The sequence below is a fragment of the Bombina bombina genome, chromosome 5 (genome assembly GCF_027579735.1).
Source record: "Bombina bombina isolate aBomBom1 chromosome 5, aBomBom1.pri, whole genome shotgun sequence".
Lineage (NCBI taxonomy): Eukaryota > Metazoa > Chordata > Amphibia > Anura > Bombinatoridae > Bombina > Bombina bombina.
In genome coordinates, this window is record NC_069503.1 from 850,423,295 (window position 1) to 850,440,381 (window position 17,087).

Below are 17,087 nucleotides of genomic sequence, written 5' to 3' on the forward strand. Positions count from 1 at the left end.
TTGAATTGCACTTTTCTCCTTCCTGCCAGCCTGTGTGCAAGGCCTACTTTCAAAATATTTACACCAATCATATTTGTTGTCACAGTATTCTTAATAATTAAAAATTTAAATTTTTGGTAATAGTTGTTCTGAATCCTCAGTTTGCTGGTGCCATTGAATTGCACTTTCCTCCTGCCTTGCAGCCTGCTGTGTGCCAGGCCCACCTAGCCAGCTCTTTGCATACATGCCCAGAGACTCTGTAACGCATGCCTCTTTTAGGGAGAGGTGCAGCCATAATGCAGGGTCAGAACCTCTGCCTGCAACTGTTATACTCGATTTTGCGAAAGGAAGTAACCTTACCATCGTTCCCTGCACGCACGTATTGTTGTTATATTTTGGTGAGGGTAATCATGATGGCCATGTAGACCACCACCGAGAGTCCTGGAAGTAACAGGGATGAGATGAAAGTGCTAAGAATAGTACTACTTAAAACAACCGAGTTAGCCATGGGTGTTAATCCAAGACCGCTTGGCTTTATTTTTGTTTTGGGTGCGGCTAATCATGCAGGCCATATAGAGCTGCCACCATTCAGTGTTGTATCAGCTATTAAACTAATAAGAACAGAACTAACAAAATACAGCCAATGAAGGGCCTTATGAAGACTGAGCCAAGGTTGGATTGTAGTATTTGGTTAGGCTAATCATGATGGCCATGTAGACCACCACCGAGAGTCCTGGAAGTAAAAGGGATGAGATGAAAGTGCTAAGAATAGTACTACTTGAAACAACCGAGTTAGCCATGGGTGTTAATCCAAGACCGCTTGACTTTATTTTTGTTTTGGGTGCGGCTAATCATGCAGGCCATATAGAGCTGCCACCATTCGGTGTTGTATCAGCTATAAAAATAATAAGAACTGTACTATCAAAATACAGCCAATGAAGGGCCTATGAAGACTGAGCAAAGGTTGGATTGTAGTATTCTGTTTGGCTAATCATGATGGCCCATAACAGGGATGAAAGTGCTAAGAATAGTACTAATTGAAACAACCGAGTTAGCCATGGGTGTTAGTCTAAGACCACTCGGCTTTTTTTTGGGTTTGGGTGCAGCTAATCATGAAGGCCAGATAGACCTGCCACCATTTGGTGTTGTAATAGGTATTAAACTGCAAAGAACAGTACTACTTAACACAACTTACTTACCATGGGTCCCAGAGCATATGTTTGGTTATTATATTTTGTAAGGGTAATCATGCAGGCCATATAGACCTCCACCGATAGGGTGAGTATGAGTAACAGCTATTAAAATGCTAAGGACATTACTAATTAACACAACATAGTTACCATGGGTCGCAGACCAAGAGCAGATGTCTTATTATTATATTTTGTATGGGTAATCATCCAGGCCATATAGACCTCACCAAATAGGGAGAGTTACAGAGATTAAAGTGCTAAGAATGGTAGTACTTAAAACACAACCTAGTTAAAATGGGTACCAGACCGCATGTCTTATTATTATATTTTTTCAGGGTAATCAGGCAGGCCATATAGACCACCCCCGATAGGGGGGGTAACAGGGATTAAAGTGCTAAGAAAAGTACTAATTAACACAAGCTAGTTATCATGGGTCCAACATCGTGTGTCTTGATGTTATACTTTGTCAGGGTAATCATGCAGGCCATATAGACCTCCCTTGATAGGGGGAGTAACAGGGATTACAGTTATAAGAATAGTACTACTTAAACACAACCTAATTACCATGGGTCCAAGACCAGATGTTTTCTTATTATACTTTGTCAGGCTAATCATGCAGGCCATATAGAGCTCCAACAGAAGGGGGGGTAAGAGGGATTCAAGTGATAAGAAAAGTTTTACATAACACAACAAAATTACCATGGGTCCCAGACCGTGTGTCTTGTTGTTATACTTTGTCAGGGTAATCATAACCGCCATATAGACCTCCACCAATAGGGGGAGTTACAGGGCTGAAAGTGCGAAGAATAGTACTACTTAACACAACCTAGTTGGGTCCAAGACCGCATGTTTAATTATTAGACTTTATCAGGGTAATTATATATCTAACAAATCTATCTATTTCTCTTCTATCGATTCTATCTAACTATCAATCTATGTATATCTATCTATCCTATCTATCGATCTATCTTCTGTCCGGGATGTTTTGAGGCAGCCACTTGTGTTTCTGACAAATTTGAAGTAGGAGGACAGAACAATCATCTTCTTCCATCTCCCGGTTCCACAAATGAAGGCCATATAGACCTCATCTGATAGGGGGAGTAACAGGTTGTAGTAAAATGTTAAGAATATTACTACTTAACACACCACGGGTCACAGACCACATGTCTTATTGTTATACTCTGTCAGGGAAATTATATATATTTCAAATCGATTTATTTATATATCAAATCGATCGAACTATCAAACGTATCGATCAAATGTAGATTGCATCTATTGATCGCTGTAATTCGTATCTATAAAATGTATATTACATATTTTGGTTGATGTCATTCGTATCTATAAAATGTATATTGCATCTTTGATTCGATAACATTCGTATCTATCAAATGTATATTGCATCTATTGATCAATGTAATTCGTATCTATCGAATGTATATTGCATCTATTGAGCTATGTACAGTGTATCGATCATATATATATTGCATCGATTGAGCTATGTAATCTATGTATCTATCTATCAAATCTATCTATCTCGTGGTTGTGCAAGTGGACTGTTTGTGGTTGATTGCGGTGCGTAACACTTGGCGTTTGCTCTGTCACTGTGATGCGGCCGTAACCCTTACACTACCTGATAGATACGACATCATAACTGATGTTTTAAAGCACGTTATTGCAAACAATTTGGGAATGTTAGTTGATTTAGGCCCTTTATGGGTTAAAAGCAGACTCTGCATAAACTATGTAATTTTCCATGGGAGTTTTGCCATGGATCCCCCTCCAGCATGCCAAAGTCCAGCCAGGTGTTAGTACCCTTGAAACAACTTTTCCATCACTATTGTGGCCAGAAAGAGTCCTTGTAGGTTTTAAAGTTCGCCTGCCTATTGAAGTCAATGGCGGTTCGCGCGGTTCCGAAAATTTTAGGTTCGCGACATCACTAATGAGCATGCATTTGCCTAATTAATCAGTATATACCCTGCATCCAACAGTTTCCCATTGAGAAACTTTTAAGTCAAAAGTTTCTCAATGGGGAACTGTTGGATGCAGGGTATATACTGATGAATTATGGAAACACATGCTCATTTATTATAGTGAAGGACAGGCTTTTTGCCCCCATGAAAATTGAAATGTTGCTAACTGAATAACTTCAGGAGGTACTAACATTTATTGTTCACAGGTAGTAGTGTTTTTGTTTGTTTGTTCACAGTTTGTTCATAAATAAAAGTAATCTGAGATAATTACTTGCATTTGAACTTCTTAATGAGAGGGGCAGATATTAAAGTGCAACATAGCTCTCTTTTCTTTTTAGAGAAAATCTCTTTGTCTCTCTAAGCTGTAAAAAAAAACTCCCTCACTCTCTCTCTCTTAGATCACAGATAGCAGCTTGGAGAAAATACGGTCATTTTCTATTTTTCATCTTAGCTCATAGAAGAGAGAGCATCAGAAGCAAACTTGTGTAGCAGCACGTGTAAAAACAAATTCTGATTAGTACCTGAAAATAAATCAACTTATGTCCCTCCATGTCGCTCAAAACTACATCAGTACAAGCAGTTACAAAACCTCTTGTTTTTTTTTAGTACCTTTGTACTGCTAAATATTATTATCAATATGAACAAGTACACATAAAGGAGAGGGAAGTATAATGGATGGAGGTTAATTTACATTTAAAATTTAAACTGGCTAGAGAGATTCATTTGACAAATAATACACATTTGTCTTCACTATTAATAGTTTTAATGGCAGTGACTTTTATATTAACAATATTACATCAGTGGTTTGATACATGTCTTACTGGGCTTATACACAGAGAACAGTCAAAGGCCTAGATTTGGAGTTCAGCGGTAGCCGTCAAAACCAGCGTTAGAGGCTCCTAACGCTGGTTTTGGCCGCCCGCTGGTATTTGGAGTCAGTGATTAAAGGGTCTAACGCTCACTTTTCAGCCGCGACTTTTCCATACCGCAGATCCCCCTACGCCATTTGCGTATCCTATCTTTTCAATGGGATCTTTCTAACGCCGGTATTTAGAGTAGTTTCTGAAGTGAGCGTTAGAGCTCTAACGACAAAATTCCAGCCGCCTGAAAATAGCAGGAGTTAAGAGCTTTCTGGCTAACGCCGGTTCATAAAGCTCTTAACTACTGTACCCTAAAGTACACTAACACCCATAAACTACCTATGTACCCCTAAACCGAGCTCCCCCCACATCGCCGCCACTCGATTAAAATTTTTAACCCCTAATCTGCCGACCGCCACCTACGTTATATTTATGTACCCCTAATCTGCTGCCCCTAACCCCGCCGACCCCTGTATTACATTTATTAACCCCTAACCTGCCCCCCACAACGTCGCCGCCAGCTACTTAAAATAATTAACCCCTAATCTTCCGACCGCAAAGCGCCGCCACCTACGTTATCCCTATGTACCCCTAATCTGCTACCCCTAACACCGCCGACCCCTATATTATATTTATTAACCCCTAATCTGCCCCCCTCAACGTCGCCGACACCTGCCTACACTTATTAACCCCTAATCTGCCGAGCGGACCTGAGCGCTACTATAATAAAGTTATTAACCCCTAACCCGCCTCACTAACCCTATAATAAATAGTATTAACCCCCTAATCTGCCCTCCCTAACATCGCCGACACCTAACTTCAATTATTAACCCCTAATCTGACGACCGGAGCTCACCGCTATTCTAATAAATTGATTAACCCCTAAAGCTAAGTCTAACCCTAACACTAACACCCCCCTAACTTAAATATAATTTACATCTAACGAAATAAATTAACTCTTATTAAATAAATTATTCCTATTTAAAGCTAAATACTTACCTGTAAAATAAATCCTAATATAGCTACAATATAAATTATAATTATATTATAGCTATTTTAGGATTAATATTTATTTTACAGGCAACTTTGTAATTATTTTAACCAGGTACAATAGCTATTAAATAGTTAAGAACTATTTAATAGTTACCTAGTTAAAATAATAACAAATTTACCTGTAAAATAAATCCTAACCTAAGATATAATTAAACCTAACACTACCCTATCAATAAAATAATTAAATAAACTACCTACAATTACCTACAATTAACCTAACACTACACTATCAATAAATTAATTAAACACAATTGCTACAAATAAATACAATTAAATAAACTAGCTAAAGTACAAAAAATAAAAAAGAACTAAGTTACAAAAAATAAAAAAATATTTACAAACATAAGAAAAATATTACAACAATTTTAAACTAATTACACCTACTCTAAGCCCCCTAATAAAATAACAAAGCCCCCCAAAATAAAAAATTCCCTACCCTATTCTAAATTAAAAAAGTTACAAGCTCTTTTACCTTACCAGCCCTGAACAGGGCCCTTTGCGGGGCATGCCCCAAGAATTTCAGCTCTTTTGCCTGTAAAAGAATAAATACAATACCCCCCCCCCCAACATTACAACCCACCACCCACATACCCCTAATCTAACCCAAACCCCCCTTAAATAAACCTAACACTAAGCCCCTGAAGATCTTCCTACCTTGTCTTCACCATACCAGGTTCACCGATCCGTCCTGGCTCCAACATCTTCATCCAACCTAAGCGGGGGTTGGCGATCCATCATCCGGTGCTGAAGAGGTCCAGAAGAGGCTCCAAAGTCTTCCTCCTATCCGGCAAGAAGAGGACATCCGGACCGGCAAACATCTTCTCCAAGCGGCATCTTCGATCTTCTTCCATCCGGTGCGGAGCGGGTCCATCTTGAAGCAGGCGACGCGGATCCATCCTCTTCTTCCGTTGTCTCCCGACTAATGACGGTTCCTTTAAGGGACGTCATCCAAGATGGCGTCCCTCGAATTCCGATTGGCTGATAGGATTCTATCAGCCAATCGGAATTAAGGTAGGAATTTTCTGATTGGCTGATGGAATCAGCCAATCAGAATCAAGTTCAATCCGATTGGCTGATCCAATCAGCCAATCAGATTGAGCTCGCATTCTATTGGCTGTTCCGATCAGCCAATAGAATGCAAGCTCAATCTGATTGGCTGATTGGATCAGCCAATCGGATTGAACTTGATTCTGATTGGCTGATTCCATCAGCCAATCAGAAAATTCCTACCTTAATTCCGATTGGCTGATAGAATCCTATCAGCCAATCGGAATTCGAGGGACGCCATCTTGGATGACGTCCCTTAAAGGAACCGTCATTAGTCGGGAGACAACGGAAGAAGAGGATGGATCCGCGTCGCCTGCTTCAAGATGGACCCGCTCCGCACCGGATGGAAGAAGATCGAAGATGCCGCTTGGAGAAGATGTTTGCCGGTCCGGATGTCCTCTTCTTGCCGGATAGGAGGAAGACTTTGGAGCCTCTTCTGGACCTCTTCAGCACCGGATGATGGATCGCCAACCCCCGCTTGGGTTGGATGAAGATGTTGGAGCCAGGACGGATCGGTGAACCTGGTATGGTGAAGACAAGGTAGGAAGATCTTCAGGGGCTTAGTGTTAGGTTTATTTAAGGGGGGTTTGGGTTAGATTAGGGGTATGTGGGTGGTGGGTTGTAATGTTGGGGGGGGGTATTGTATTTATTCTTTTACAGGCAAAAGAGCTGAAATTCTTGGGGCATGCCCCGCAAAGGGCCCTGTTCAGGGCTGGTAAGGTAAAAGAGCTTGTAACTTTTTTAATTTAGAATAGGGTAGGGAAATTTTTATTTTGGGGGGCTTTGTTATTTTATTAGGGGGCTTAGAGTAGGTGTAATTAGTTTAAAATTGTTGTAATATTTTTCTTATGTTTGTAAATATTTTTTTATTTTTTGTAACTTAGTTCTTTTTTATTTTTTGTACTTTAGCTAGTTTATTTAATTGTATTTATTTGTAGCAATTGTGTTTAATTAATTTATTGATAGTGTAGTGTTAGGTTAATTGTAGGTAATTGTAGGTAGTTTATTTAATTATTTTATTGATAGGGTAGTGTTAGGTTTAATTATATCTTAGGTTAGGATTTATTTTACAGGTAAATTTGTTATTATTTTAACTAGGTAACTATTAAATAGTTCTTAACTATTTAATAGCTATTGTACCTGGTTAAAATAATTACAAAGTTGCCTGTAAAATAAATATTAATCCTAAAATAGCTATAATATAATTATAATTTATATTGTAGCTATATTAGGATTTATTTTACAGGTAGGTATTTAGCTTTAAATAGGAATAATTTATTTAATAAGAGTTAATTTATTTCGTTAGATGTAAATTATATTTAAGTTAGGGGGGTGTTAGTGTTAGGGTTAGACTTAGCTTTAGGGGTTAATCAATTTATTAGAATAGCGGTGAGCTCCGGTCGTCAGATTAGGGGTTAATAATTGAAGTTAGGTGTCGGCGATGTTAGGGAGGGCAGATTAGGGGGTTAATACTATTTATTATAGGGTTAGTGAGGCGGGTTAGGGGTTAATAACTTTATTATAGAAGCGCTCAGGTCCGCTCGGCAGATTAGGGGTTAATAAGTGTAGGCAGGTGTTGGCGACGTTGAGGGGGGCAGATTAGGGGTTAATAAATATAATATAGGGGTCGGCGATGTTAGGGCAGCAGATTAGGGGTACATAGGGATAACGTAGGTTGCGGCGGTTTACGGAGCGGCAGATTAGGGGTTAAAAAAATATGCAGGGGTCAGCGATAGCGGGGGCGGCAGATTAGGGGTTAATAAGTGTAAGGTTAGGGGTGTTTAGACTCGGGGTACATGTTAGAGTGTTAGGTGCAGACGTAGTGTTTCCCCATAGGAAACAATGGGGCTGCGTTAGGAGCTGAACGCTGCTTTTTTGCAGGTGTTAGGTTTTTTTTCAGCTCAAACAGTCCCATTGTTTCCTATGGGGGAATCGTGCACGAGCACGTTTTTGAGGCTGGCCGCGTCCGTAAGCAACTCTGGTATCGAGAGTTGCATTTGCGGTAAAAATGCTCTACGCTCCTTTTTTGGAGCCTAACGCAGCATTTGTTTGAACTCTCGATACCAGAGTTAATTTTATGGTGCGGCCAGAAAAAAGCCCGCGGAGCGTTAACAGCCCTTTTACCGCCAAACTCCAAATCTAGGCCAAAGAGAACAGTCTACTTCACAAATCTAACTCTAAGTTCTATCTTGAGTCTTGACTTCTTAAGTACTTCTAATCTTCCCTCTCTTTTTCATACTTGTGTGTCAGTCAGTTTCCAGCTTCTTACTCTGACTAGGTGTAGGCGATGAGCATGGTGTCACGTGACGTGGGAGAGGCCGCCCCTACTCCCGCAAAACAAACATGGCGCTGTGTGCATCAAGGAGAACACCAATGGAGTTGGGTACTCCTCCCTCGGACTCTCCATGCCACAAAATGGGCGGAGGACACCGCAAGGGCCAGTCACGGACACCAATGTCCATGTACGGACACCTTGCCGATCCCTGATCTAGCCCTAAATTTTTAAGACATAATTAAGGTCATCTTTTTTCTCAGATTTCAACATATGAAAATTATGTTTCATAAATTTGTTTAAAGGGCCATTATAATGAAAATATTACATGCTCTCATTCGCTAGAACAAGTCATTTTATAATTTTATCACTATCAGCCCTGCAAATCTATGTGTTTAACCCCCACAAAGCAGTTATACACATAAGTAAAGAACTGCAAAGGCCATAGAGAACTGCTGGTCCCAAGCAGTGACTGCTGCTGACCCAATCTAGCATTGCTGGGTCAGCGGCAGTTTCCACTCACGACCAGCAGTTCTATGCAGTTACCAAACTGTACTTTACCTATGTCTTTAACCCCTTTGAAGTGGTTAAACACATAGGGCTCCATTTATCATAGGTTGGGTGGACATGTGGCTGTGAGCGGACAGTGCATGCATTTTATTGCTTGTGCAACGCTTGTGCAATGCTGCCCCCTGCTTGCTGATGGGCAATCAGCCGCTAGCAGGGGCTGTCAATCATATATATATATTAATATTTGTAAATATGTATGTGTCACAAATACAGTTATACACATATATACACCCACACACAGATACTGTATATATATATATATATATATATATATATATATATATATAACACACACACACATATATATATATATATATATATATATACACTAGGCGTTAAGCCTGCCCAGAGGGCAGTCTATTTAAAAAAAAATACAAACCCCAAAGCTAATATTACAAAAAAAATAAAAAATGTAAAATTACAGAAAAAATAAACAAAGCTATCCAAAATAAAAAATGTAAACCTAAACTAATACCCCTATAAAAATAAAAAACACCCCCGAATCTAATACTAAACTACAAATAGCCGTTTAAAAGGGCTTTTGCAGGGCATTGCCCCAAGTTAAACAGCTCTTTTACCTTAAAAATTACCAATTACCCCCTAACAGTAAAACCCCCCACACAACCAACCCCCCAAAATAAAAAAAACTAAGTCTAAAAAAACCTAACCCTAACCCTAACCCTAAAGGGGCATTTGTATGGGCATTGCCCTTAAAAGGGCATTCAGCTCTTTTACTGCCCTTCAAAGGGCAATCAACTCTTTTTCAGCCCAAGAAAACCCTAATCTAAAAAGAAAACTACCCCAAAAAATAAAAAAAAAGCCTAAGACTAAGCCCCAAATAGGTACTCACCGTTCCTGAAGTCCGGCGGAGAAGGTCTTTTTCCAGGCGGCTCCATCATCTTCTATCTTTATCCGGAGCGAAGGTGGCGCGGATCGGAGGTGCAGAGCGGTCTTCCCCAATAAACGGATCCAGAGCAGCACTCTTCAGCAGCGCGGAGGCTCCTCTCCATCCGATCTCCGTTGTACACTAAAAATTGAATGGAAGGTACATCATTCCTATTGGCTAAAATTGTGAAATCAGCCAATAGGATTAGAGATACTGAAATCCTATTGGCTGTTCAAATCAGCCAATAAGATTTCAGTAGCTCTCATCCTTTTGGCTGATTTCAAAATTTCAGCCAATAGGAATGCAAGGTACCCCAATAAAAAATATTATTATTTGGGGCTTAGTCTTAGCCTTTTTTTAAATTTTTGGGGTGGCTTTTTTTAGATTAGGGTTTTTTGGGCTGTAAAAGAGCTGATTATCCTTTTAAGGGCAGTAAAAGAGCTGAATGCCCATACAAATGCCCCTTTAGGAGCAATGGTTAGTTGCCAATAAGATTTCAGTAGCTCTCATCCTTTTGGCTGATTTCAAAATTTCAGCCAATAGGAATGCAAGGTACCCCAATAAAAATTAGGCACCTTGCATTCAATCTTCAGTATGCGGCAGACGATCGCATGAAGAGGAGCCTCCATGCTGCTGAGGATCGCCGCTGCTGAAGACCACCACTGAGGACCGCCACTGAGAACCAGTGCTGAGAACCACCGTTGAGGAACGCCGCTGAGGATCCGCACATCGGTGAAGACAGCTTTGCACCTCCGCTCAGTGCAGCCTTCGCTCCGAATGAAGATAGAAGATGATGGAGCCGTCTGGAAGAAGACCTTCTCCGCCAGACTTCAGGAAGGGTGAGTATCTATTTGGGGCTTAGTCTTAGGCTTTTTTTATTTTTGGGGTGGCTTTTTTAGATTAGGGTTTTTTGGGCTGTAAAAGAGCTGATTATCCTTTTAAGGGCAGTAAAAGAGCTGAATACCCATAAAAATGCCCCTTTAGGAGCAATGGTTAGTTTAGATTTTTTTAATGTTAGTTTTTTTATTTTGGGGGATTTGATGGGTGGGGGTTTTTTACTGTTAGGGGGAGACTTAGTATTTTTTACATGTAAAAGAGCTGTTTAACTTAGGGAAATGCCCTACAAAATGCCCTTTTATTGTTTTTTTATTGGGGGGGCTTTTTTATTTTCATAGGTATTAGGTTTAAAGGGACACTGAACCCAAAATTTTTCTTTCGTGATTCAGATAGAGCATGCAATTTTAAGCAACTTTCTAATTTACTCCTATTATCAATTATCAATTTTTTTCTTCGTTTTCTTGCTATCTTTATTTGAAAAAGAAGGCATCTAAGCTTTTTTGGGGGTTCAGAACTCTGGACAGCACTTTTTTATTGGTGGATGAATTTATCCACCAATCAGCAAGGACAACCCAGGTTGTTCACCAAAAATGGGCCGGCACCTAAACTTAAATTCTTGCATTTAAAATAAAGATACCAAGAGAATAAAGAAAATTTGATAATAGGAGTAAATTAGAAAGTTGCTTAAAATATCATGCTCTATCTGAATCATGAAATTAAAAATGTGGGTACAGTGTCCCTTTAATTTTTTTTTGTTGTTGATAATTTTGTTTATTTTTTTCTGTAATTTTAGACTTTTTTATTTTTTGTAATTTTAGATTATTTTTTGTAATTTAATGTTAGGTTTTATATTTAAATTAATGTTAGTGTTTTTTATTTTAATTGTAAGTTAGTATTTTTTTATTTTATATAATTGGGGTTAATTTAGGGGGTGTTAGGTTAGGGGGCTTAGTAATTAAATTACAGCTAGATTACGAGTTTTGAGCGCTATAGGGAAATTAACGACCGCCACAAAAGCGGCGGTATTTAACCTCCCAATATCGCTGCTATTTTACAGGTTTTGTAAAACCCGGCTTGCGTGGGCAATATGGTTGCATGAGCTCCATACCTCACCCAAATACAAGCAGTGTTTTGACGTGCTCGTGCACGATTTCCCCATAGACATCAATGGGGAGAGTTGGCCAAAAAAAGCCTAACACCTGCGATCGCGGAAACAAGGTCCGTAACGCAGACCAATTGATGTCTATGGGGAAATAAAAAGTTAAGTTTAAACACCCTAACATAAAAACCAAGTCTAAACACCCCTAATCTGCTGCCCCTAACATCGCCGCAACCTACATAATGTTATTAACCCCTAATCTGCTGCCCCTAACATTGCCGCAACCTAAATAAAAATATTAACCCCTAATCTGTTGCTCCTGATATCGCTGCCACCTACATTACAGTTATTAACCCCTAATCTGCCGCCCCCAATGTCGCTGCCACAATACTAAAGTTATTAACCCCTAAACCTCTGGCCTCCCACATCACTAACACTAAATAAATATATTAACCCCTAAACCTAACCTTAACCCTAACCCTAATGTAACCCTAACCCAAACTCTAACGTAACCCTAAGCCTAAATCTAACCCTAACCCCCCCTAATTTAAATATAATTAAAATAAATCTAAATAAAACTTCAAATTATTACCTAAATAATTCCTATTTAAAACTAAATACTTACCTATAAAATAAAACCTAAGCTAGCTACAAAATAACTAATAGTTACATTGTAGCTAGCTTTTTATTTCACAGGTAAGTTTGTATTTATTTTAACTAGGTAGACAAGTTAGTAGATAGTTATTAACTATTTACTAACTACCTAGTTAAAATAAATACAAAGTTATCTGTAAAATAAAACCTAACCTGCCTTACACTACAAACTAACATTATAATAAAATAAAATTAATTAAATTAATCAAATACAAATATCTAAATTATAAAAAAAATAAACACTAAATTACAAAAAATAAAAAACAAAATTATCAAAAATAAAAATGAATTACTCCTAATCTAAAATAAAAAAGCCCCCCCAAAATAAAAAAACCCTAGCCTACACTAAACTGCCAATAGCCCTTAAAAGGGCCTTTTGTGAGGCATTGTCCCAAAGAAATCAGCTCTTTTACCTGTAAAAAAAAATACAAACAACCACCCAACAGTAAAATCCACCACCCACCCAAACCAACCCCCCAAATAAAAAACCTATCTAAATAAACCTAAGCTAACCATTGCCCTGAAAAGGGCATTTGGATGGGCATTGCCCTTAAAAGGGCATTTAGCTCTTTTGCCATGCCCTGAAAAGGGCAATCAGCTCTTTTACAAAGTGCCCAAACCTTAAGCTAAAAATAAAACCCACCCAAAAAACCCTTAAAAAAACCTAACACTAACCTTCCGAAGATCCACTTACAGTTTTCGAAGTCCGGACATCCATCCTCATCCAGAAGTCCTCATCAAAGCATGCAGAAGACTTCATCGAATCGGGCAGAAGTCCTCATTGAAGTCTTCATCCAGACGGCATCTTCTATCTTCATCCGGCGCAGAGCGGGTCCATCTTCAAGACTTCCGGCGAGGAGCATTCGCTTCTTTATTAGTTATATTGTAGCTAGTTTAGGTTTTATTTTACAGGTAAGTATGTATTTAGTTTGAAATAGGTTATTTAGGTGATAATTGTTTTATTTATATTTATTTTATTTATATTTAAGTTAGGGGGTGTTAGGGTTAGGGTTACGTTAGGGTTAGACTTAGGCTTAGGGTTACGTTAGGGTTAGGTTAATGGGTTAATATATTTATGCAGTGATGCGGGAGGGCGGCGGTTTAGGGGTTAATAGGTTTAATATAGCGGCGGTGTGGGAGGATGGCAGATTAGGAGTTAATAATATTTAAATAGTGTTTGTGATGCGGGAGGGCGGCGGTTTAGGGGGTTAATAAGTTTATTATAGTGGGGACGATGTTGGGGAGCTGCGGAATAGGGGTTAATACATTTTAATAGTGACGGCGATGTCTGGAGCGGCAGATTAGGGGTTAATAAATTGATTATAGTGTTTGCGATGCGGGAGGGCCTCGGTTTAGAGGTTTAGAGGTAGTTTATGGGTGTTAGTGTACTTTTTAACACTTTAGTTATGAGTTTTATGCTACAGCTTTGTAATGTAAAACTCATAACTACTGACTTTAGATGGCGGTACAGATCTTGTCAGTATAGGGTGTCCCGCTCACTTTTTGGCCTCCCAGGCAAACTTGTAATACCGGCGCTATGAAAGTCCCTTTGAAAAAGGACTTTTTTAAAAGTGCGGTACTGACGTTGCATGACGTTCAAAAAGGTTTGCGGTACACCTATACCTGCAAGACTTGTAATAGTGGTGTTAGGGGAAAAGCATCGTTATGAAGCATAACGATGCTTTTTCGCTCATAATGCAAAACTCATAATCTAGCTGTTAGTTATTTGCATTGTGGGGGGTTGTTGGTTTAGGGGTTAATAGGTTAATTAGGTTTATTGAAATGTGGGGGTTGGCGGTTTAGGGGTTAATAGGTTAATTAGGTTTATTGCGATGTGGGGGTTGGCGTTTAGGAATTAATAGGTTAATTTGTTTTATTGCGATGTGAGGGGTTGTCGGTTTAGGGGTTAATATTTTAATTCTGTTATTTTCGTTGTCGGGGTTAATTACTTTATTTATTAGGTATTTTTGTTATTTTGTGCAGGTGGATATATGTTTTTTTGCTATTTTGTGCGGGCGGTTACGTCTTTTTTTTTTCGTGCTCGCCGGAAACATAAGTTACGAAGCAGCGGTTTTAAGACTGCTGGTCCTTAACTCGTCCACCACCTCTGAGGCAGCGGACGGCAATCATCCTGGCCGCGAATCTGCAGGGGGCAGCAATGCATAAGCATTTCATACGAAATGCTTGTGCAATGATAGATGCCAACAGTGTATGCTGTCGGCATTTATCAATGTTGGGCAGACATGATCCGCTACAGCGGATCATGTCCACCCGCATCTTCGTAAATCTGCCCCTAGGCATCTATGTGCAGGCACCAATCAGCAGCTCCTGAGCCTGTCTAGATATCCTTTTCAGCAAAGGATATCAAGAGAATGAAGCAAATTAGATAATAGAAGTAAATTAGAAAGTTGTTTAAAATTGCATGCTCTTTCTAAATCATGGAAGAAAAATGCGAGTTTCATGTCACTTTAAGCAAGGTCCTCAGTCGTGCAAACCAGACACATGTTAAATTTGATTGCGCTTAAGCGAACACATTTTCTTTTGAACAAAGCTAATGTTTGCTCGCCACTTGTAATCAAGCCCTCAGTCTTATTGATTGTAAGTTTTTATTATATGAATTTAAAGGGAAATAAAGCCCAATTTTTTATTTCATGATTCAAATAGAGCACATAGTTTTAAACATCTTTCCAATTTACTTCTGTTATCACATTAGCTTCATTCTCTTGGTATCCCTTGTTGAAAGAGCAGCAATGCACAACTGAATGATCACAAAGGGTGAGCCATTCCCAAGTCATAGGTGTGCAGCTATCAATCAGCAGCTAGCTCTCAGTAGTGCATTGCTGCACCTGCGCCTACCTAGGTATTATTTTTAACAAAGGATATCAAGAGAATAAAGCAAATTAGATAAAAGAATAAAAACTGGAAAGCTATTTAAAATTACATGCCCTATCTGAATCATGAAAGTTTAATTTTGACTTTACTGTTCCTTTAAATGTTTTGGGATGCGCCTATGGGGTTATATACAATAAAAAAGTTAATATTGGAAAATTATTACGTAGCCGATACAAATGCTGTCAAGTATTCCTTCATTTTGATTTAATAGATTGTAGACTGTTTTTATTGACTAAAAATAATATGGCTAGGCAGATCCTGTTCCTAAAATGCACCCATACAATACATTGTAAGGACTTCAGGGTACAGGGTGCAAGACTTGATATGTCTATTTTTTTTTTCTGGCCAGTTTATTCCTGCATGCTAACTGACCAATAACATAAATACATCCCCTTTGTCTGTTTTCCACTGTTGGATATATTATGCCAAAATATGGAAATGGATCAGGTATCTCTCTAGTTCTTAATCTAAAGGATATACATTTATCACATTAATGGAAGCTCATGTCAGGCATTAGCCGAAGGTACTCCCTTAAATAACTGCTACAGCAAGAAAGATGGCAATAAATTGTTTGAATTGTTCTCTAGAGTGGCATTGCCCAAGGTAATTCAGACTGATCAAGGGAAAAAAACTATATGTCCAAATTAAGGCAGCATATTCTGAAATTGTTTGAAGTCATTTAGGACCTTTATCTATCATCCAAAAATGGATTGATTAGAAGAGCAGAGTTTAAAATCTGTGAAGATGAAATTTGTTAAAAAGATGTGTTTATAAATGTCTTCATTTCTGTTAAGTGAAGAACTGGATGTATCCCAGTCATCTATTGTGTCTTTCTAGCATGCATGGGGTATCCTATAGCTCTTTATGACAAGAATAAACAGTAATATCTTTCATTCACTTTACAGATATGTGTAAAGGAATAATATACAATTGTGTATGTTGTGCATAATACATACATTTTATTAATCATTATACTTGCAGCTTCACTAACCTCTTTATAGTATTTATTGTAAGTCCACTTCTCTTACTGTTTACATCAGGGTCCTATTAACCCCTTTACTACTGACGCTTTCAGAGAAGAACTTGCCCAAAATACCTAATAATTTTGAGCATTTTTGCTATCACTCCATTTAAAAAGAAATAGAGCCTTGTTTTTTTTTATTTACCTGTCAAAACTATATATTTTTATAAAGTAAACAACCCAATGTATTAATCTAGGCCCATTTTGGTTTATTTCATGCCATCATTTCACCGCCAAATGCAATCATATAAAAAAGATTGTTAACTTTTTCATAAACTTTGGGTTTCTCACCGAAATAATTTACATACCACTTGTACAAATGATTGTAAAAGCTTCTCTGGGATCGCCTTTGTTCAGAATTAGCAGACATGCATGGCTTTGCCACTGCTTTTTGGTAATTAGAAGGCTACTAATTGCAGCTGCGCACCGCGCTTCTATTATTCCCAGCAGTGAAGGGGTTAACCAGGTAGCTTATAATGTTAATTTTAGCCTTAGTGTAGAGATTATCCTCCCATCTGACATTTCCCACCCCTTGATCCTTCCCAAACAGCTCTCTTCCCCTCCTCACCCCCACTGGTCATCAACATCTTAGGTGCTGCACGACAGTCTACCAGTATGAAGAGTTAAAGGGACACTCAATCAAAATTAAACTTTCATTATTCAGATAGAGCATGCCATTTTAAACAACTTTCCAATATACTTCCATTAACAAAATGTGCAGTCTTTTATATTTAAACTTTTTGAGTCACCTGCTCCT